This window comes from Manis pentadactyla, chromosome X (assembly GCF_030020395.1).
Source record: "Manis pentadactyla isolate mManPen7 chromosome X, mManPen7.hap1, whole genome shotgun sequence".
NCBI classification, from domain to species: Eukaryota; Metazoa; Chordata; class Mammalia; order Pholidota; family Manidae; genus Manis; species Manis pentadactyla.
In genome coordinates, this window is record NC_080038.1 from 121,503,292 (window position 1) to 121,525,267 (window position 21,976).

A 21,976-nucleotide genomic window follows, 5' to 3' on the forward strand; every position below is an offset into this window, starting at 1 on the left:
CTATATAGGACAAACATCTCAAATAAATATCTGGCTTCTAAAAGAGCTTTTGAAAGGTTGGGGGAGACCACCGAACAAGGGTCCAGAAAGTCTATCAACAAGATACCAAAACATTGTTCATCAGAGTCCTAAGAGAAAGTAAGACTTTGTTGGGACCCCTCCTACTGCAACCATAATGCAGAGCAGATCCTTTGGACAAAAAAAAGATTTGATTATCTAGATAGTGATTCTTGAAGTAGGGAGCTTGGACCAGCAGATTCTCAGGCCCCACCCAGACCATGTAAAAGGCAAACGAAAACTCCTACATTCTAATTAGTATTGGATTCCTGCATTAGGAAAACTTGAAATTGAGCCAAAGATTTAAGATATTCATAAATATACATTAAATGTTTATGATATTAACCATATTACTCAATTTTTAGGTCTTAACATAATCGGTAAAAGTTTTATATCTGCCTTTTCAAGTAATTTATTTTAACCTCTATTTTTTCAGCTAAAGACAATGTAAATTTATTATAAAATAATTTTATTCTTCTAAACTGGCAATTGGAAAATGTTTTCCGATGGGAATTTGTTTGACTCTATTATGCTATAAGAGGTATGTAGTTCCCATTAAAATATTTCTCTGTAAGGTTGTCTTAATGGAATATAAACTTACAGTTTTGAGCTGTGGATTGGAAGATTGGAGTGTAGAGTGCTTGACCTAATACAATGTGAATTTAAATAAGAATGTACTTTTAGTAATGGTTTATTCTAAAAATATGAGTGATTTTGTACTAAGTCACTATGAAGAACTAGACAACCTCATACTTTGTCTCTGAGCATTATGATCAAAACTAATTTGGGGATAAAGGAAGTTTGTCTTCTATGATTTCAGCCTTTCTTTAAATGATATATTATTACTCAATAACCTTTTAATTAGCATTTACCATGTGTCAAGCCTTGAGTCAGAGGCTGGGGATGGAAATGACTATGATAGTTTCTGCTCATAGGAAACTCATAATGTGTTGGAGAAAATAGACATTAAGCAAATCATTGCAATTAAATGTAGTAAATGCTTATACATACAAATAAAATGCTATGGAAGTACACAGGGGAATCAGGATCCATGGAAAGGTGATATTTGATCTCAGTCTCAAAATATGAATAACAGTTTACTAGAAGAAGGACATTCCTGGAGGTAGATTAGCAGGTTCAGAAGCATAAAGCTGTGAAAAGGCCTGGAATGGTGAAAATTTCAATATGGCTCAAGTAAGGTACATTAAAGCCACATCACAAAGTCTTGCGTGCCCAATTTTTAGTTCTTTTTTTTTTCTCTTTAAGCATTAAAAAAAAGCTTTTAAGTGATGGATAATTTCATGAGGAATTATAATTTTTAGGATAAAAAGTGGAGAAGAGAATTATAGATGTATAGGCAGCAGTATGGAAGATTGATTGCAACTGGGAAAAATTGGATGCAGGCAGACAATCTGTGAGCAACTTAATTAGCCCCAGCTAAGAATGGTGATGAAAGTCTGAACACTGACTATTGTCAGTGGAGATGAAGAGACATATTCAAGACATATTAGTATGGTAGAGTTGATGGGACATGGTAATTGATTATTTGTCGAGGGTGAAATAGACAACAGTCAAGATTTCAAGTCTGGGAAACTGAGAAGATGGGGATCCACTTACGACAAGAAAGAAAATAGGAGGCATGGGTTTGGAAGGGAAGAGAATGAGTTTCTTTCTGGACATGTTCAGCTGAAGATGCTTAGGTGACATCCATGTGTATTTTGCCATCAGGCAGTTGGAAATTTATGTCTGGAATCCGGGAAAGATCTGGACTGTTGATAGAAGTAGATTTAAGTTTATCAGTGTCTTTTAGTAGGAGATCCTTGGGGATGGAAGAGGTTACCCAGGGAGAATGTGTAGAGTGAGACTAGAAAAAGGCCAAGGAAAAAAACCTGAATCTATCATTCATTCACCAACAGAAACACATTTTCAACCTATTTAACCTTTTAGCTAGCACCATCCTTCAGCACACTGACTTATATAAACTAAAGTATAAAGATCCAGGAGGTAAAAGCCTGTAAACTCAGCTTCTTGTCTGCCACTGACTCACTGATCTTTAGAGACACCTCGAAGGGAAAATATGTACTTCTCTGGGGCAGAAATGGATTATCTTACATTAAGCACAGCTGTGGGCCCAATTATCATCTCTATTGTGAGGTCTAGAGTACTCTTTGTTGTTTTACTCCATGTATTAGTAGAGGAAAAGAATTTTCACAAATAATTTAGTCTTGCATCAACCTAGCTAGAGCTGAGCCTGACTCACATTTTTAAGGAATAAAATTATCAGAAAATCATTAAGTTTTAATTCAAGAAGGAGGAAAGCAAACATAATTTTGATGGAGCACCTGCTGTAGTTCCGGACACTATGCTAGATGCTTTTAAGCTTATTGGCTGTGCAGCCTTAAGAAAGTTATTGGAACTCTCTGAGCCTATTTCTCATCTGCAAAGTTGACTTTATCATCATCACCAACACCACCATAATCACAATAATAAAAATAGAAGTAACAACAATAATAATAATAGCAAATCTTGAATAGTACCTACTGTGTTGCAGGCCTCCTGCTAGGTGCTTTACATTTGCTCCTCATAAACACCTTATGAGGTATGAGATATTATCCCCAGTTTACAGATGAGATAGCTGAGGTTTGGAGAGAAATAACTTGCCAGAGTTTCTGCAGCTAAGAAGTGGTGAGAATTGGGTTTGGAAATTACATCTATGGCTCCAAACTTCTATTGTGCACTTTGCTACACTGCCTCCCATACTTACATTAAGAGGTTGTGGTAAGGATTCATTGTGATCTCAAGTGTGAAAGTGTTTGGGAACTCAATAAAGGTTAGTTTCCCTTAATTTCCTTCCCCAACAACCTTGCCAGCCTCTTTATGTTCCAGTGACCAGGGGTTTACAAAGAGATTTAAAAAACCTTTCCATTCTGATTATCTTTAGAAAAGGACAGATGACATGTAATTTATAATGAAATATTCCTGAGTCTGTCTGTTTCCACTTTTTAGGGAAGTTACTGTGTTATCCAGTTCAGGGACTATTTTGGGGAAATACTAGTAAGAGGAAATACTTGATCCCATCTGCAAATATCTTCATATTCTTTATTTGCCCAGAAAGCATTCTTCCCCACGTGCCCCACCCCCAACTATATGCAGAGTACTGGATTCTAAAGTGGATTTTCTTATTTTCCAAAAGATTTTGAATTAAGGGTGGACACTAATCTAATATTATTCATAACTAACAGAATGAATGAGCCCTAGGCAAACTTAGTTTATGTGATTTTTGGCAGATCAAATACCCAGAGTAGATTTCCTGGAGGCACACAGGCTAGTAATTGTTCTCAAGCAGCCTCACTTCCAAGGGAGGCATCAATTAACTAAGAAATTAGTACTAAGACAAATGAAAATATAAGTATATGGATATATAAACCAAGGATAATAATTTCAGTTATGAGAATTGCCCGATAATCTTCATGATAGATGAGTTTTGAATATAACCATTTTACTGAGAAATAATTACAAATGAAAAGTCACCCATGCATCATAAAAAAGAGGTAGGGTGATGACCTATTACAATTCCCACAAGATCATTGACTCCCGGCATACTAGAGCTGACACAAACATTCCGTTTCTCATTTCTTAATCTGCTCTTTTGTGGCCTCCCTTTTCCCTAATACAGTTTTTCGTGGGTTGGTTGATTGGTTTCCTGTTTATATGTTACAACCTAAGTTTAAATCTCACATTATCGCCATCTGGTGGAAAAATTTAAAACTGCCAATTTCTATTGACTAAGATTACATAAATCCAGGTTTATCTGTCATCCCACGTCCCTCCATCCACCCACCCATCCATCCATACATTTTTTTTTTCATTCACTCATTTATGCATCAAACATTCATTTACTGTCAGCTCTGTTCCAGATACTTTGCTGGGTGGGACAAAATTCTTCCCAAAATAAATGGACACAAGTATTATTTCCCCTTCTTGCCCCAGGCTAATAAACCACTTTATCCCGCAAGCAGCATTGCCACTTGTGGGTTCAAGGAGTAGACAGAAGCCAGGATTTGAAAAGCGTATTTCCCAATTCTTATTTCAAGCAGTTAGTAGTAGTATAAACTATTGTTTGCTTAAATCTTAATAGTTACTACAAAAATCTTGAAAGAACTCTTTGCCTCAGGATCTGTATTTCCATAAAGATCACAGATGGCATGTATGATACAACATAGCAAGGCCTATAAAATGAAATTTTCAGCAGCATTTGATCACCTGTAATGAATTTTCTGCTGTGAACATGTTATGCTTCTAGTTGTCAGAAGTTTCTAGCATAAGAATCTATAATGATTGCCCAGAAAGAACTTAGATTATAAGAGAAAACCAAGTTATTTGGCAACGAGCCCAGCTGGCTCATCTCTTTCAGCCAGTATCGTTTGTTTATGAAAATGTATTCAATAAACATTTGCTTATGTAGTAATCTAATACTGGGATGGAATGTCCATGGCACTTGTGCCACTGCTCCCTCCACCTGTCCCATGGCAGACATCCCTAATCAAATCATGGTGCTCTTGCTTGTTGAGCCCAGCTGCAGCCTCACAGCCTCATCAACGCAGCACTCCTGCAAGCTTTGCCAATCAATTAGAGTTGGCGAGAGATGAAACCTATTTCCTATCTGTGGTCTGCTTATCTGTGCCAAGTTCTGTGTTAAACTCTGAAGATATATAGATGAATAAGAAGAAGTCTTTGCCCTCAAATAATTCAGAGTACAGTTGGGATGGCAGACATAAACCAGCAACAGTGATGCAGTATGACTGATGTTATTATAGTGATATGTGTAAAGTACTATGGGACTCTAGAAGCTAGAATCGTGTACTCTTCTTAGGGAACGATAACAATGATTAGAAGAGAACTATCTAAGATTTATTAAGCACCAGGCACTGAGTGAGGCGCTTCAGATGGATTATGTTATTTAATCTTTCCTATAATGCTATAAGGTTGGAATTATTATTATTCCCATTTTATAGATAAGTAAAGCTAAAGCAAAGCACAGAGGTGTTAAGTAACTTGCCCAATATTGCAGAAATAGTAAATAATAGTACTTGAGATTGGAAGCCAGGCAGTCTGACTTGAGAGCCCACCACCATAACTACTATGCAGAGAGATAGGCAGCTCTAAATTCAGATCCCGAGTTCAAGGAAATGGTGTGCATGCACACATGGTGCATCCATGCACATGTGTGTGTGTGTATGTGCATTTGGGGTCATCTATAAATAGATGGTTCCTGAAGCAGTGGGAGTAGATCATCCAGTGAGAATACATACAGTTAGAAATAGAGCCAAATATGATATGCTGAGAAACACCTGAATTTAAAATAGTGGGAAGAAGAAAGGGGGTGTTCTTGAGATGTCAGAGAATAATCGAAAGGAAGAGGTATCACATGAACCAAGGGAGGGGACTTTTCAGCAGGAAAATGTGACTAATATTGTCAGTCACTTCAGAATCAACAAGTAGAGTGAAAATTGACAAAAGGCAGTAAAACAGGCAGTTTAGAAGGTCCTTGCTGACTTTAGACCAGAGATTCTTCACCTGGGCTGGACATTAAAATAACCTGGGGAGTTTTACAAATCCCAGTTCCAAGACTGCTCCTCAGACCAATTAAATCAGAATTTCCAGGGTGGGACCCAGATATTTTTTTCAAACTCCGCAGGGGATTCCAGTGTGCATCCAAGAGGGAGATCCACTGCCTTAGAGTAAATTGTTTCAGTAATAATAGAGAAGACGCCAAATCACAAGGATTCAAAGAGTAAATGTAATGACTGGAATAAGGCTCTATTGGAGAATGTTTCAGGGTCTCAGGGAGAAGGAATGGCTTTGAAAGGGTTCAGTGCTTCCTCTGGGAGAGGAAGTAAGTTCTGAAATGGAGTGGCAATACTTGAAGTTCATGTCCTGATGATCTCAATTGTCTTGGGTAAAGAGACAAGGTTATCTGCTGAAAGGGTGGATTGAGTCCAGAGTGTCAGATGAGTGATGAGAGAGGTTTTTGACTAGGTCAGGGTGGAGTTGTACATACATAGCTGGAGCTCGGGAGACACAGGATTGAAGATGGCTATGTGGGAATATTAATCACAAATAGTATTGGCCACAGTGTGTCAAGTACTCCACTGAATGGGTTCACATGTAGTTTTTATTTAGTCCTTATCATAACTCTATGATGTAGAGATCATCATTATGATGCCTATTTTACAGTTACAAAGCTTGAATAAATAGCAGAGCTAACATATAAATCCATGACTGACTAAAGCCTATATTCTTCCCAGTACACTGTTAGGTACAGCTCTAGTAGATGATGTCCACACTGTGCTATAAGTTTTAAATATTCACTCTCATTTTGGAAAAATGGTTTCCAAACAGTGTTGAATGCCAAACTGAAGTTGGAAATTCTATATTTTTGGGGTGCCACTCTGTAATCAATTTAAGGAAGATAGAATACATACTTCATGTGTTAAAGTTTCTTCTAATAAAAGGGGAACTCCAGCCTGTCCATATTGTTACCAGTGATCTTTGTAAAACACAAATCAGATCATACTATTTTTCTAAAAATCTTTCAGTCTCCTAATTCTCAGAGTAATGCTTCTTCACAGTTGGGGACCGAAAAGTGGACACTATAAATGCTCTGAGAATCTCATCAAAGCTCTGAGTCTTCTTTTCAGAAAAAATGCCTGTACACAGACCATCTGCCATACATTTCAAGGGGTTCAGGAAGCCCTTGAAGTCCCTCTACATCCATGGACCCTGGGCTAAGATTCTCTGCAAAGGGAATTTGCTGTCCCTTTAGCTAATGCAACTTAAATCTTCCAAGATTTAGCACCAGAAAGAGAAGCTACAAGGAGAAGCTGTTGGTGGGGGCTGCCAATAGTAAACTCAGCCCCTGAATTTCAGCTTGCTATAGTATTATGTCACCTTGATTTACTATTATCATCACCATCTAGGAAGCTTTCCACTCTGTACTAAATCCACAGATGGTCTAGATTTTGTCTCCAACAAGGGAGTCAATATTTCCCGATACAGACATGTGAACAATATACCCTAAATACAAATGATGTTTTCAAGTTACACTGATGTGTGCAAAAATATATATTGTATAGGTAAGTTTGGACCCAGTTTTGGTGAAGGGAGGCGAGCAAGATAGGTAGAAAAAAGAAGGAGGAGGAGTTAACAGTGGTGCAGTATAGAAGCTGCATCTTCATGCATCCTTCTGAATGTCATCATTCCTGTAAAACATGCCTTTTCCTTTTGCTCAGTTAGCTATGACTATAGGTAGCCACAGTCAATCACAATTCGTCACTTCTCTAGATACCAATTCATTGTCAAATGGTAAGATTCACCTAGTACGGCTAAATCTGATAGAAATAATTTTCTATATAGATTCTTAAACTAACTTTATGAAACAATACACAGTGACCTCTAATTATAGGCATATTACACAAGTGTGGTTTTACCTTTGACCGTCTCTCTCTTGTTGATAGGCATTCTTCATCCAGGAATAGCTGGCTCAGTTTCTCAGTTCTTCTGCCTTACCGCTTCTGAGGCTACATGGCCTTTTGCTCTCAGTCTGAAAATATCTCTTGCCTCTGCACATGCGTTCCATTTCTACTGTCTATCCCTGATCCTACCTTTGCTTAATACTGTTTAACCCTGTAATGCTTCTTCCTAAATCTAGATTACTGCCCCACAGTATGGAGAATGATTCTGGTGTTCTCCTCTTAAATAACTCTTTACTCAGTGGAATTATGAGGCTTTTCCTTTGAGGATCTACACAATTTCTGAAAGAGAAGACTGGCTCCCTGGCAAAGTGTCACATGGATGACTGTGCCCTGGGAAACAAAGCAACTATCTTCTTTTAGGTATATAATTTGGTAGCTCCCTTTGAATTGCTTCAGCTCCAGGGCAGGAGCAAAGGGAATGTATAGCCCTGGGAATGTGAAGACTGGGGAAAAAAGCTTTGTTCTTTTCCTTTTAACTCTTCAGGCCTCCCTCATTTATTACATGGTTGACACAAAGACCAGACAAGGGTAAATCAGATCATTTGAATGACAAACATGATATATAACTTGGCTGAAGCAGAGAGACTATTGAAGACTGATGAGAAAGGGGGGTTGGTGAAATATAAGAGGACACAGTTCCTAAACCTAAGAAGTGGAGTGAGGGGGCATAGATTTGGTTCAATAGATAATAGGGAAACTCTGCGACATCTTGAAGGGTTTTAGTTCATAGAGTTAAGATTATATCTGTGTTACATGTTGATTCTCTCTTATTACAAAGATTTGAGCAAGATTCGGAATTGGCATTTCAAAAAAGAGCTTTATATTCATGTGAACAGTCAAAAGCAGTTTTAATTATCTGTAGAAGCGTGACTATGAGGTATGCCAGACGTGTCTTGTCAGGAAATTGTCCTGTCAGAAAACTGTTATTCTGCTTTTTTTGGTCATCTGTGATGCAGAACTAGCTCCATATACAAATAAGTTCTATTTATTTTCAACACTTTTCTTTCTCATTATAATTCTGAAAGGGTCTAGAGGTGACAGAAGATAAATCTTGAATCCCCTGAAACCTTGGAAATATTCTCATTTTGAAGCCTTTATACCCCAAACTGAGGATTCTGCTGTCCTGTCTGCATAAACTGAACCATATGCAGTGCTATTTTGGTGCCAATCATTCCTGTAACACATGATTTAATTTTATTACTCTTGAGTCTTTAACTGTTTGAGCAAATGACCCTTTGTGTCTTTTATGTCATGTAAAAAAGCAGTTAGAAATGAGCTCAAAGGCACAAAAAAATTAATAAGGACACACCCAAACCTTTCATAGAATTTAAAGGTTTGAGTTAAGCTCCATTTCTCTATCTTCAATGGAGACATTTACAAGGCTTCACTACTAAAGTCCAATTATGTCTCCTCATTCATGGTTTAAGTCCAGAGTTTCAAGAACACTTTAAAAAATTATCACATTGACATACAACCTAGCTGAATGCTAATGTGTGTCAAATTAATCAATAAATATGGTCCGAAATCACCTTCACTAATTGGAAAAAAAGGAATCTGTAGTTTTGAAAAGTGGGAGAGTCACAAGAAATGCAGGATTTTATTGTATGTTTTAGATGTATTCATACACATTTGTATGTCACATATTTTGTGATCACCGTCATTTATATAAGTAATTTATATTTTATAATTTTATATTTATATATATTTAGTTACATAATTCAAAGAAACAATGAGGTGGATCCATTTTTAACACAATTGCTCTCTCATTTTTTTTCTATTGATTGCATTTTCTTAAGACATACTTGTATATAATAATGGAGAGGAGAAATAGATGAGAAGCTATATAGAAAAGTATCTAAAATTCATACAGGGATGCTTATGCCTCCTGCTTCTCCTGTAACTTCTCACCCAACTGTTCTAAGCCCCAGGTATGGCCGGTAAGTGTTAGTGGCTGGCAAGCTATGTGTTTCTCAGTTGTTTCCCTCAGACTACCTCTTGTCCTCTTGCATATATACCAATAATTTCTAAAGCATCCTAACTGTAACACACAGCCAAGTCCAATCCTTCTGCATGTTCTTTCCAATCCACACTGTGACTGGCAAGGCCAGTGTATCTGGTCAATGGACCATGGGGCATATCTGATCAATCTGACTTAAAAGTACAGTTGGACTGGTTATGCCATCTTTCTACCACCATGCTTCAGGAATTAACTTTAGAGCCTGGGACAATATTTAACATATAATAGGTCTTCAATGAATATATATTGAACAAATGAGTTCATTAAATGTAAAGCACTTAGCATTCTCTTCCAGTAAATTAAATTTGTCAGAGGCTCAAATCAGAAGATTGGCCACCTTGATTGCTATATGTCTTTTTCAGGTTTCATAGAAAGGCATTTGATAATTTTTGTATATGATGCTTTGTCTGAATGGTTTGTAGTCTTTGCCATACTATGAAAAAGAAGTTTAGATAAAAATGATTGTGAAATTCAAATGTCAGTTCAAAACCTTTTGCTGTTAACAACAGTTAGCCTAAAATTCACTGACAAAAAGCTTTCTAAAATGTGTGCGGCTCCTTCTTTCCACACCTTAGTTTGCAGAGTTCAATTTAGATGCGGAATTGGCTTAAGACTTTATGTATATTCAGGAGGGTATTATTCTGGTAAATTACTTCCACTTGTATTGTACTAGACTGTAGATGTAGAAGCCATTGAAACATGGCTTCTTGTGGTTGTAAAGAACCTGAAAGCTTGGAGGTGGTTTTATGTTTTATTTGTCTTGTTCTTATCAATGCCAACTGCCATTAGTGCATGGAAAAGGAGATACTCCAATGAAATGAGGCTCCCTATTATTTAGGTTTTTGTTAATTGTGGTTATACTGTACTAATCAGATTATCTAAAAATGTATATTTGCAACTGGTATTTGCACTTACTTATGCATTGTGGGATTGAAATTTTCATTTCAATATAATGTTTGGAGCCTATTTTGTTAGAATCCTGCCTTCATAAGAATGCCATGAAGGGCAGTCATCCTGGGATTTGTAATCTTACAGGATGTCTAGATTGAGCAAGAGTGCCATCAGGAAGTTACTTTTCAACAGCTAAACAGACTCTTATAAATCATTCTCTTGGTAAAACATTTGAGCTTTTGCTAAAATAATGCTTAAAAAATAGAAGCTGTAAAAGGAACACAATTAAACAATTTTTATTACTCAGGTTTCGAACCAAAGTTCAAAGCAGTTAAAATTGAATCAGAAGGCTGCCAAGGACCTTCAGAGAACATGCCTTCAGGCAGGACCACACTAAACCTACCCCTCTACAAATTACAGGAAATTTGGTTCTATTTCAGTCCTATCACCAAGCTCTATTGATAGTGTGGTGTGTTGATAAATTGCTATGTTCACATAGCAATTCTAATTTTTCATGCTGTATACCCATAAGTCTCACCAAAGTTCAACTCAGTAATCGTTGTTTTCCAGATGAAGCATTCCATAAGTATCTGTTGATGACTAATTTTGAAGGCATCAAGAAATTTCTATCATTTTTTAGTGTTTGACAATGTTTATTTTACTGTTAAGTGTATTTCAGGAAAATTCCACATTAGCATTTTAAGCCCTCTCCCTTTGTCCTGTCCTTGGAGACCATGGAGCATATATAACCAGACACCAGTCACCAATAACTGGACACTTTCACATAGTGCAGTACGTGCTCATAGTCAGCCAGGCATTTAACACATATTTATAAACTGAATTAACAAACTGAGTATCTTTGATGTATTTGTGGATGAATTATTCAGGGTGGTAGAATAGAAAGAATCACGAACTAACAGCAATTTGAGTTCAAATTGCTTTTTTACTTAAAACCTAGCACAGTATCTTCACAGTGGAAGTGGTTAAGAAGTTCTGCCGGAAGGAATGAATGAATGGAATTGAAGGAAGGAAGCCTTGGGCACCCCTCCCCCTGCAGTCCTCTGAGGTGGATCCTCACACCACACAACCTGCCTCAATCCTGACTCTCCCGGAGGCCACAGTTTCTCCATCAGCCACTCTCTCAGACCTACTATTCACTGTCCCACATGCGACTAACCTCAGTCACCACGGCAGCACTCAAACTCCTTATCCTTCTGTTAAAAACCGGCAAACCCCAATAAAACAAAAAACCTGCTCCTTTGTGGTACACGCCATCCAGCTTTACCACTTACCCAACCTTACAGGTGCAGTCCCTCATTTCTGTAAGCTTTGGGGACCTGATGAAATTCTTCCAGTTGATTCCAAATGTTGGTATAACCCTGGGTTCATTTGCACCAGCTTTCATTTGTGACTGAAGCAATGTTATAAACCTGCTCTCCTCCTCTCTTCACCTGGCTAGGTCCTTCTCTGCCTTTGAGTCTCTATCTAGACACTGCCCTCAGATCACATGCAGCCCTGACTGGATGCCCCTCCTGTAAAAGCCTACGGGTCTCTGCACATACTCCTACCACAGCACCAATCACCCTTAATTGTAATTGACTTTTAACTTGTTTATTTCTCCGATTAAACTGTCAACTTCTTGAGGGCAAGGACTGTGTCTTTCTTACTCTTGTAAACTCTGCCACATAGTAAGTGATCAAAAATGTGTTTTCTTTTAGTAAGATAACTTTTACAAGGTTTTGTGTCTTCTTATGTAAAGTGGAGATAATATTTCCTTACTGTGGTGCAGAGGATCAACTGAGATTGCATGCATAAATCATTTTGAAAACTGCTGGGACACAAATATTATTCCCAATTGTCAAATCCTTTCACAGTGCCTTCAACTCACAGAATGCCAATTATAGCCATTTTCAGAGAGTGATTTCCTGCCCATTCTTAGGATCTAGGAAATGGTGTCACTGGAAATAACATGAAAATGAACAAAGTGGAACTTTATGCATGGAAATAAGGAGGCATCCTATGTCCACACCAGCTGGTCTGATTTCACTGAAGATTGTAAATTCCCATGCACTTGCTCTATGGCTTAACTGTATGGATGAGCAAGGGTGGAAAGAGGCTTAACAAACTTTTTAGCCCTGTCCTGAGGACAATAGTTGTCAGACCTCCAATTAAACTGCTGTGAAACACCAGAGAATGGTTTTCAGCTGAAATCTTTTTTGAGAATGGCTGTGATAAGAATGGTATGATTAATGCCAGATAATAAAATTTTAAATCCTGAAAGAGCATAGATGAAAATCAAGTTCCTAACATCCATCTTTTTCAGTATTGTAGGCATGCATATTAACCAATTGGATTAGAAGTCTTAATCTGCTATAATCTGCCCAAAGCATTGTGGCTTTTATTACACTGTAGGTCTCTGAAAATCCCATCAAAAGTAGTTTAGCATTAGAATGTGTACTCCCTCTAATACTTGCTGATGGCATTGACTTCAAGGATGCAGTTTTAGTGACCCTTCAACAGCAGATGAGTCTTATCATGTCAGATTCTTCATCACCTTCTACTGCCTTCATGCCACAGCATTTGAAAGGTTTTATTATCCAACTTGAATTCAGTTACTGTCATTTCACACCTTTATTTATTCAAAATTCTCTTCATATTAATGGTTCTGTTATGTTGGGAATGCTCAAGAACTATTAAAAAATTGAACAAATTAATCTGTACACTTTCCTTCATTGGTAGGATATAGGAGGCACATTCCATTGGTGCTGTACTTTGAATAAATGGAAATATTGCTCTCTGGTTTGTTACCCTGATGGCCTTCCTAACTAAGCATCCACTGGATTATTTTACAATTGAGCCTACTGATAGTGAGAATGGGAGTTTCTAATCTTCTAGGGGAATTTTTTTTCTTCTTTGAAAGGTTATGTATAACTAGAATTGGTAGCTCATAAAAAGCTCAAATCAATATTGCCATTGACTTAATCCACATAAGAGGCTTAACTTCATAGGTGACTTCTGAACAGCTGAAACAAAATGAAAATCAGTCTCTGGTGAGTTCCCAAGTTTAAAATAAAGTTGAAAGCTTTTGCAGAGAAATGCTTCTAAACCAACAAAGACAGCAGGGTGGGACCTTGCAAACAATTGTATTTCAGCAAATAAATCCTCATTCTTTCCCATTTTCAAGAATAGTAAGAGCTAATATTTATTATGTGTCTGACACTGTGCTAAGCATGATCTCATTTAACCTTTAAAACAAACCTATGACATTCAGACACACTTATAATCCCCAGTTTACAGGTGATAGAACTGAGACTTACAGAGAGGTTTAACTTTCCCAAGATGACATATCTAGTAAGTGGCCCAGTTGAGACTTGAACATGGCTGCTGGACACTAAAGGTCATGCTGTTAATCAATACACTATGGATATAAAATGTCATTCTTCAAATATAATAGTTGATGTTCAAAAGTGTCTGTAATAGAAGGCAGTGCTCCTTACCTACCATTAGAAATATCTGTATGGTTTTCCTAGAAAAAAGGCAATCTCCTGAGCCTTGTACACTTAAATATTAGGAATCCACTGTGATTAGTATCAGGCCAATAGCATTTGCAAGATGTCTCTGTGAGACTAAAGTATATGTCATGGCCATAGGATAGTGTTCTTCTCTTTGTAAAGATAGATATCTAGGATGAAGATGAAATTCTTGACCTAATTCTCTCTACCATCATCCACTGACTACCTAAATTAACTGAGCCAGAGGTAATTCACTCATTGATAACCAACTTATTCCAAGGCCTTCAGTTTAACAGCCTCTCTTCTTTTGAAATTCATACTATTCAACTTTTGTTTTTTCCTTCCTTCTACTGCGTTAAGTGGTCTGTCAATCTTCAGACTATTGACAGACATTTTTCAGTGTTGATTGTTGCATCATGGTCGTCTTTATTTTGTCCTCTACTAATATCTACAGGAAATCCAACATTTAGGTTACCAACTTTTCTAATGTCTAAGCCTCAGGGTTCCTTGACATCCTTAGCAAATGCTTTTGTCAAGATCACAAGGCCTCCATGTTGTTAAATTCAGTGGTTAATTCTTAATTCTCATCTTGACCTTTCCAGCAGCATCCAACACCATTAATCACTCCTTCCTCTTCACTTTATTTGCAGGATATCACGTTCTGATTCTCCTCTCGTCCCACTGATCATTCCTTCTGAGTCATGCTATGATTCTCTGTTGGATTCCCTCATCTTCCCAGCCATGCAACATTCTCTTTGGTGCACCCATTGCCTTGGTCATGTCCCATCTCATGATGTTACTACCATTCATATGCCAAAAACAATGTCCAACTCCACCTGGCACAACTCTCTCCTCAAATTCAGATTCATATATCCAGCTGGCTATTTTTCTTCTCCACTTGGGTGACTGATAAGTATCTCAAACCTAACATATCTGTATCGGATACTTCTTGTTCTTCACCTCATTCTCTCATCCCATCTTTTGTATTCCAGCTGTTGCTGCAGCTACCAGCTGCATGCATATCCACACTAACCACACTTCTCAGGTGCACTGAGTATCTCTCATTTCCTGCCCTTTCTACTGTCTCTGGGTGGAATACCTGTAGCAACTCACTCAACCATTCTGAGGCATGAATGCGAAAGCGTTAATACACCATGGGACAACACTTGACCTATGAGAGAGAGAGAAAGCCAGTCATGGATGCCTCCTTCTTCTGAGTTTAAGCAATCTTCCAGGCATTTTACAATTTCTTCTGGGGGACCCCAATAAGATTAAACTTCAGTTGCCCATAGCTGTAACCAGCTCAAAAACTCACCCTTGGATTGACTTTCCTTACTTCTCTATTTCACCTTTACTGGTCTTCCATTCCTGTTTTGGAGGTCACTTCCCAAAGTTCACTCCCTGCACACAGTCCTTTGTCTCAAGTTCTGCTTTCTAGCAAACCTGAGACAATATTCAAAACCAGACTCTTGATTCTGCCTCCAAAACTTGCTCACCTTTCAACTTTCTCCATCTCAGATTATGGCAACTATTCATTCCAGGTCCTCTTATCAAAAACTTTGGTGTGACCCCTGACCTCATCCATTTTGTCAGCAAACCTTGTCATCTCTACCATCAAAATATATTCAGAATTGACTAATTCTTCCCGCTTCCTCTGCTACTACACTGGTCTAAGCCATAATTTCTCACTTTGATTTTTACAGTAGTCTTCGCACCTATCTAACTGCTTCTGCCCTTGTACCCCTACAATTTATTCTGCATACAGTAGCCAGAATGATACTTTTAAAACCTGAGGCAGACCATGCCCACTCCCCAGTCAGAACCTGCAGTGGCTTCCATCTCACTCAGAACCCCAGGAGTGTACATAATGTGGTCCTCCTTTCCATTTATGACCTCATCTTACTACTAGCTGCTTTATTTGTCCAACTAAAGTCACATTGGCCTCCATGATGTTTCTCAAATGATACAGCCATATTTCTGCCCCAGGGCCTTTGCAGTTGCTATTATTGCTGCCCAGGGTGTTCTTTCCATTGATATCTACCAGGCTTGGTTTCTCACCTGATGCAAGTCCTTATTCAAATGTCACCTTCTCAATGAGGCAGTTCCTGACCATGCTATTGAAAGTTACAATGCTCCCCCACATACTCCTTTTCTGTTTTCTGTTTTGTCCAAACTGGGACATTTTTGAGAGTGAAAGGGTACACTAAGAATAATCACACTAGGACCATAGGTATAAATCAGGACTGTCTGAGACCTCTGAGCCATTTTGGTCACCTTACTTATTACCATCTGATATACTATTTTACTTATTTTATTCATACTTTATTTATTTATGTTTACCATGTATATTACACTTACTATACTATGACATATATTTATTAGTAGTTATTACTATATTTTTATTCTCCTCATTTATTTTTCATCTACCCCACTAGAATTAGGTTCTCTGAGAGCAGGGACTTTTTCTGTTCACTGAATTCCAGTTCTTACAACAGTGCCTGGAACATATTAAGCAACCGATAAATATTTATTGAATTAATGAAAGCCCACTAGAAAAGTGTCTGGCAAGTAATTAGCTCTCAGTAAATATTAGTTACTATTATCAATCCTTATTATTACTTATCGTCAGACAGAAGTGATTGTTTTTAGCTCTGACTGAGAATAGTGTTTCTGGGTAGCATTACTCTACTTACTCCTCAGTAGTATTTTCATGGGCCACCTATATAGAGATGCTTGCAATTGCCAAATAGTTATCATTGAATCGGTCTGCTTTCCTCCAGTTTTTTAAATCAAGATGCCTAATAGTTGGGTGACTTACATTCCTTTGTGATTCATGACATACTGATGAATTGCTCTTTGTATATCAGGGCAGATAAAAACATTAGCTGGTAAAACCTTGTATGAAGTCCCCATTTTAATACATTGGATTAATTTATTTAAAGTCCAGTTGTGAACATTTAAAAAAAATGCTTAAACTTCTAATTGTCATAACAAGTAGCATATCTCCTGTATACTTTATCCAGTTGGAGAATGTGGCCAAAAATATCTTAGAAGAGTGATTTTGAGTTCTTTCAGTAGAATTCTAGAAATGCAAATTCAGATAATTGTAATGATCAATCATTTACTGGTATGTTAATTTCTTAATGCATTCAATTTATCAGCAGCAGGTTTTTCCTAATTCTAAAGAAGCAACGCTTAATTCTCTTTTTACTGATTAATTGTGGAGAATTATACTTCTGGCAGTTGACAAAGGGACTTAACATGGCTTGCTTCAACACCATTCAAGACATAGGTAAATAATAAAAGTAAACAATTCATGAGAAGTGGAAACATAATTAACGGCAATCTTATGACTGTCTGTCTCCTCTTGCAAAAACCCTGGTAAGCTATGGCATGCGCTTCTGCTCTTCTTTGGATGAGATGTACTTGTAACTAAGCAATGTATAATTCCAAATGCTCCTTCAACATTTAAAAATTGACAGTAGCCAATTAGATAATGCAATTGGGCAAGCATTTATGGAGCATTTACTGTTCTGAGAATTTCCTTTTGGTCACAGACATAAGTTAAATACAACAGCATCTCTTTGTAAAGCTGGTGTTTGGAAGCATAACCAGTAGCTTTTTTATTTTGGCTTTTGTCTTACTGAACCTTTTATTTAAAGGTGTAGGATTTTCTCTCCAGTACATCTGTAGCCTTATAATTATGGGCTGTGTTATACCAGGATTGTGCTTTATTGAGACAGAACGGATGCACTGAAAGTTCACTTGGTAAGTTTTTTCATTTTAATACTGAATTCCATGCTGAGAAGCCTTGTCTTCTAACCTTTTGTGCAGATAGTGTCTCTTATTCCCATTTGCCCCCTTTTGGATTGCCTCTACTATATTGTCTACGAGAAAGATCACATCACTGGGTCAAGACTTGTGCTTTCAATTTTGCTTCATTCACTCACTGAATGACCTTAGGTCTTCTTTTAACTGCCTTTACTAGTATATTAATAGTCACCTGGGGTCTTGTGGCACAGTTAATCAAAGTCCTAAAAATAGTTGGAAATGTACGGCCCTCCCTTCTGCCTCTAGAGAGAATCTTTGAACGAAGGAAGAAAAGTAAAATGGAAAGGGAGATTTGCTAAGACAATCAACAGTACCTCTGTGTGATGATTTCCTTTTTGGCACTGGCCTGCCTGATCTTCCTTAGTCTCCTAAAACTAAAATGCTCATTTCTGAGATTCTTCTTTATAATTCCTCATTTGACCTTAGAAAATGACAAGACTGACTTCTATTTGAAATAAAAATAATAAAACTGGTGATATTTCTTTATGATACCTGTGTTGAGGTATAAGAGTACAGAAATGACTTCCAACGTATGCTAATCACATAATACTGGGCTTGATCTGCATGTAGATATGGCTCAGAGGAAGTGATTGAACTCCAGCAACATCCAAATGCTAACAAGAAGTCACGTAAGAATTTAATTCTCCTCTAAATTACATTACCATATCTTTTTCTCTAGTTTTTACCTCTCTGTCCAGTGCTATTACCAGGATTCAGTCACTTCTAGTTGCTATTAATAAACTTCTTCCTTACATAATTAATTACGGCCATATCAAAATAACTTTGAAAAATTCAAAGGTGCATTTTTGAACTATTCATTGTGAACCCAATGGGAAAAATGTTACAGTCTTCAAAGTGGGCTTTGGTGTGCTTTAAATACATTCCTTTACATTGGATAAGATTTCATAACTTTTGGGGATTTTGTTAGTAATGTGGTGACACACTAGAAGAGTAAAAAGGGAGGTTGAAAAGTTACCAGTTAGGAAGACATTCCATACCACTAATGTAGAGAAAGAGATGGTGATGGGTTTAACTTAGGCACTGAATGTCTGAATAAAGGAAAGGAGACATACATGAGAAAGAAATTAGAATTGGTAGGATTTAGTGGCTGACTGAAGTTGAGAAAAGAGTGAAGGTTTCCCTCTTTGGTAAGTCAGTGAAGAGGGGTGCTAACAATCAAGGTAGGGAAGTAAGAAACACAGAGTTTTAGGGGGAAAAAAAATGTTCTCTTTTGAACATGACTTTTCAGGGACTCTAGATTTTCCAAGTAGAAATACCTAATATGAAGTTAGATATATAAACTTGGGGTAGTGGTGCTAGACTATGGATGTGGGGGTTGTTGATGCATAACTGATACATGAAATTAGATGGGATCACACAGGAAGAGCACATATAGTGAATAAAACACAGAAAAATGAAGGTAGTGGACAAAATCATGGTATACACCAACATTTGAAGGACTGGCAGGAAAAGAAGCACAGAACAATGTTGAGTAGTTAAAGAACTAGATGGAGAATCAAGGAAAGTAGTATTACAGAAGTCAAGAAACAATAAGGAATCTAGAAAGAGGGGGATAACAGAATCATATCTGAAGAAAGGTCTAGTAAAGATTCTAAAATCTTTACCAGATTTGGCAGTTAGGAGTTCATTGCTGACTTCACCAGGAGAGTTTTTAATATAATATTAGAGGCAGAAGACAGATTCCAGTGGGTTGAGGAATAAGTGGAAAGGAAAAAAGTGGAAACATTAAATATTCATTTTTAATATGGTTTGCTGAGGAGGGAGAGGATAGTCGAGGAAAGGGGCAACAGGTTCCAGGAAGGAATTTTTGTTTTCTTGTTTATTTGTTTTATGGATAAAAATACTTGAGTGCATAAATTGGCCTAGCCCTGTACCTCCCACAGTGATAATGAAAAAATATTTGAAGTATGAATGAATGAATACAGAATCTGAGAAAAGGACTAATGAAGAAGGAGAATTTTAAGTAATAGGAAAGAGAGATAATATCTGACAGAGCCAGGTCCTGGAGAAAGCCTAAAAGAATGGGACCTAGAATACAGATTGAAGCTTTAGTCTCTGAAACATGAGAGAAGCAGGGATAATTGAAGGAGTTCATGATGTCTCATAACTGTTTTCTGTGTTAAGTAGAAAAAAATTTCATTTGCCAAGATTCAGTAAGAGAAGGTTGTGAGTAGAGTAAGAAATATTAGCAGAGTGAACAATTAAGAGAGAGAGCAGACTAATAAGTGGTATTAGAGTTGCAAGGAAGGTTAACGTGTCAGTTAGGATCTTGGTTGTAACTGACAGAAAGTCAACTCAAACTTAACTTGAGCAAAAATGGAGAATTTTTTGGTTCAGGGAATTTTAGGAAAGGAAGTTTCAAATAGAAAGCTTCAGAAGGGCACGGGTGTGAGTGACATCAGAAACAACCATATCTAATGAACCAGTTATTATCAGCATAGTCTCTAAGTCTTTCTTGTGGTGTTTATATTTAAGCTTCATTTTCTTTTATGCACACAGGCTTTCTCCACAGTGACAAATGTGACTGGTAAGGGTTTATGAGCTTCTCTTCTGACAGTTCTGGCCACCCTGATAAAGAAGGAGTCTATTCTATGGGCTCCAAGTCCTAAACTGCTAAGCAAGGACTCTGATTATTTCTGTGTGGTTCAGTTGTCCATTCCTGGATCCTTTAGTTGTGACCAAGAGTAGGATCTGTGATGTACCTTGACTGATAAAGCTCAGGTCAGGTGCTCATATATGAACTGATCAACTGTGGCAATTCATGACATCATTCAACAAATATTTATTGGGTGCTTACAGTGTACCGGGTCTTATTGTGGGTGTTGGTGACAGTGGCAAAAGACACAGACATGGTCCCTACTTTGGGGGCCTTACATTCTAGTAAAGGAAATTGATAATAAACAAAATATTTCTGGCTAGTGGTATATTCTCTGAAGTACAGTAGCCTTATAAGAAAGAGTAACTGATGGTAGGGTGTACTTCAGACTAGATGATCAAGAAAGTATGGATAGCTGACATCTAGATAATAAGAAGAAGCCAGCTATTTGAAAAGCTTGGTAATGATTATTTGAGCAGAGAACAAGTATAAAACCCTGAGTAAGGAATGAGCTTAGCATAGTAAATTAACAGAAAAAAGGCCACTGTGACTGGATCTTGTGAATGAAGGGGAGATTGTGTGAGATGAGGTCAGAGAAGTGAACAATAGCCAGATCCCTACAGGACCCTGTAGGCCACAATCAGGAATGGCCTGTGTGGTTGGTCCAGTGAAACCAAATGGTGGTTCTTGTAATAGCCATTTGGATGGAGGGCAATAGTCCTAGAAAAGGGATACTAAGCACAGTAATATGAGTGCCCTTATCAGCCCATAGGCAGGAACAGTAGAAAATAAGACCTCTTTCAGAATTGCCAGGTCAAATGAAAAGATCGGGGAGAAGGGAGAAGTAGTGCTTCTGGAAGACTAGTTGAAATGACTAATCCTGGATTCAGCACCTCCAGAGCAAAGATCTGAAGTTAGGAGTGGCTGATAGACTGGGAGACTAGAAAGAGGTCATCAGCCTTATGGTCTTTGTCAAAGCTGAACAGTAGGTTTTATAGCCATGAGACTGTCCAATAGAATAGGTAGAAAAGTAGGATACCATTTTCAGAGTGTGATTTCCTAGTCAAGGGTGTTGGAACACTCTTCCTCATTCTGATGAATATTTGCTTTTATATATTTACTTATATCCAGCCTAAGTCCATGAATATCTTGTTAATATACCTAGTTCCCAGGAACTTGCTGATGTGAGTTCAAAATACCCTCTCTTTCCCCCCACTCCCTTTTAAAATTGTGATCTTTTCCATTATTAGACATTGGCTTTTTTCCCAGGGATGGCACTGAAGAAGAAAATCAATGACATATCTAGCCAGCTGCCTTGCACTGAATGGGCATTCAAATAGACTCCAAGGGCCAAGTGCAGATGGTGATTTATTGTGCATACAACTTCTACAGAATGCCTTCATTTGAGCATTGATGTATATACAATTACTTACCAGAATGCTGCAGTTTTACAATTTAGCCAGAGATCTGTGGAAAGATTATGTTCACTAAGAAATCCACAAATGTAGTTTCCAAC

At 37.6% G+C, this 21,976-nt stretch overlaps 1 protein-coding gene across 2 annotated transcripts in view; it reads left to right on the plus strand.

The window, feature by feature from the left end:
• The window catches only part of TENM1 (teneurin transmembrane protein 1), a 735,522-nt gene that overhangs the window by 229,752 nt on the left and 483,794 nt on the right, over positions 1 to 21,976 (plus strand). The window lies entirely within an intron of this gene.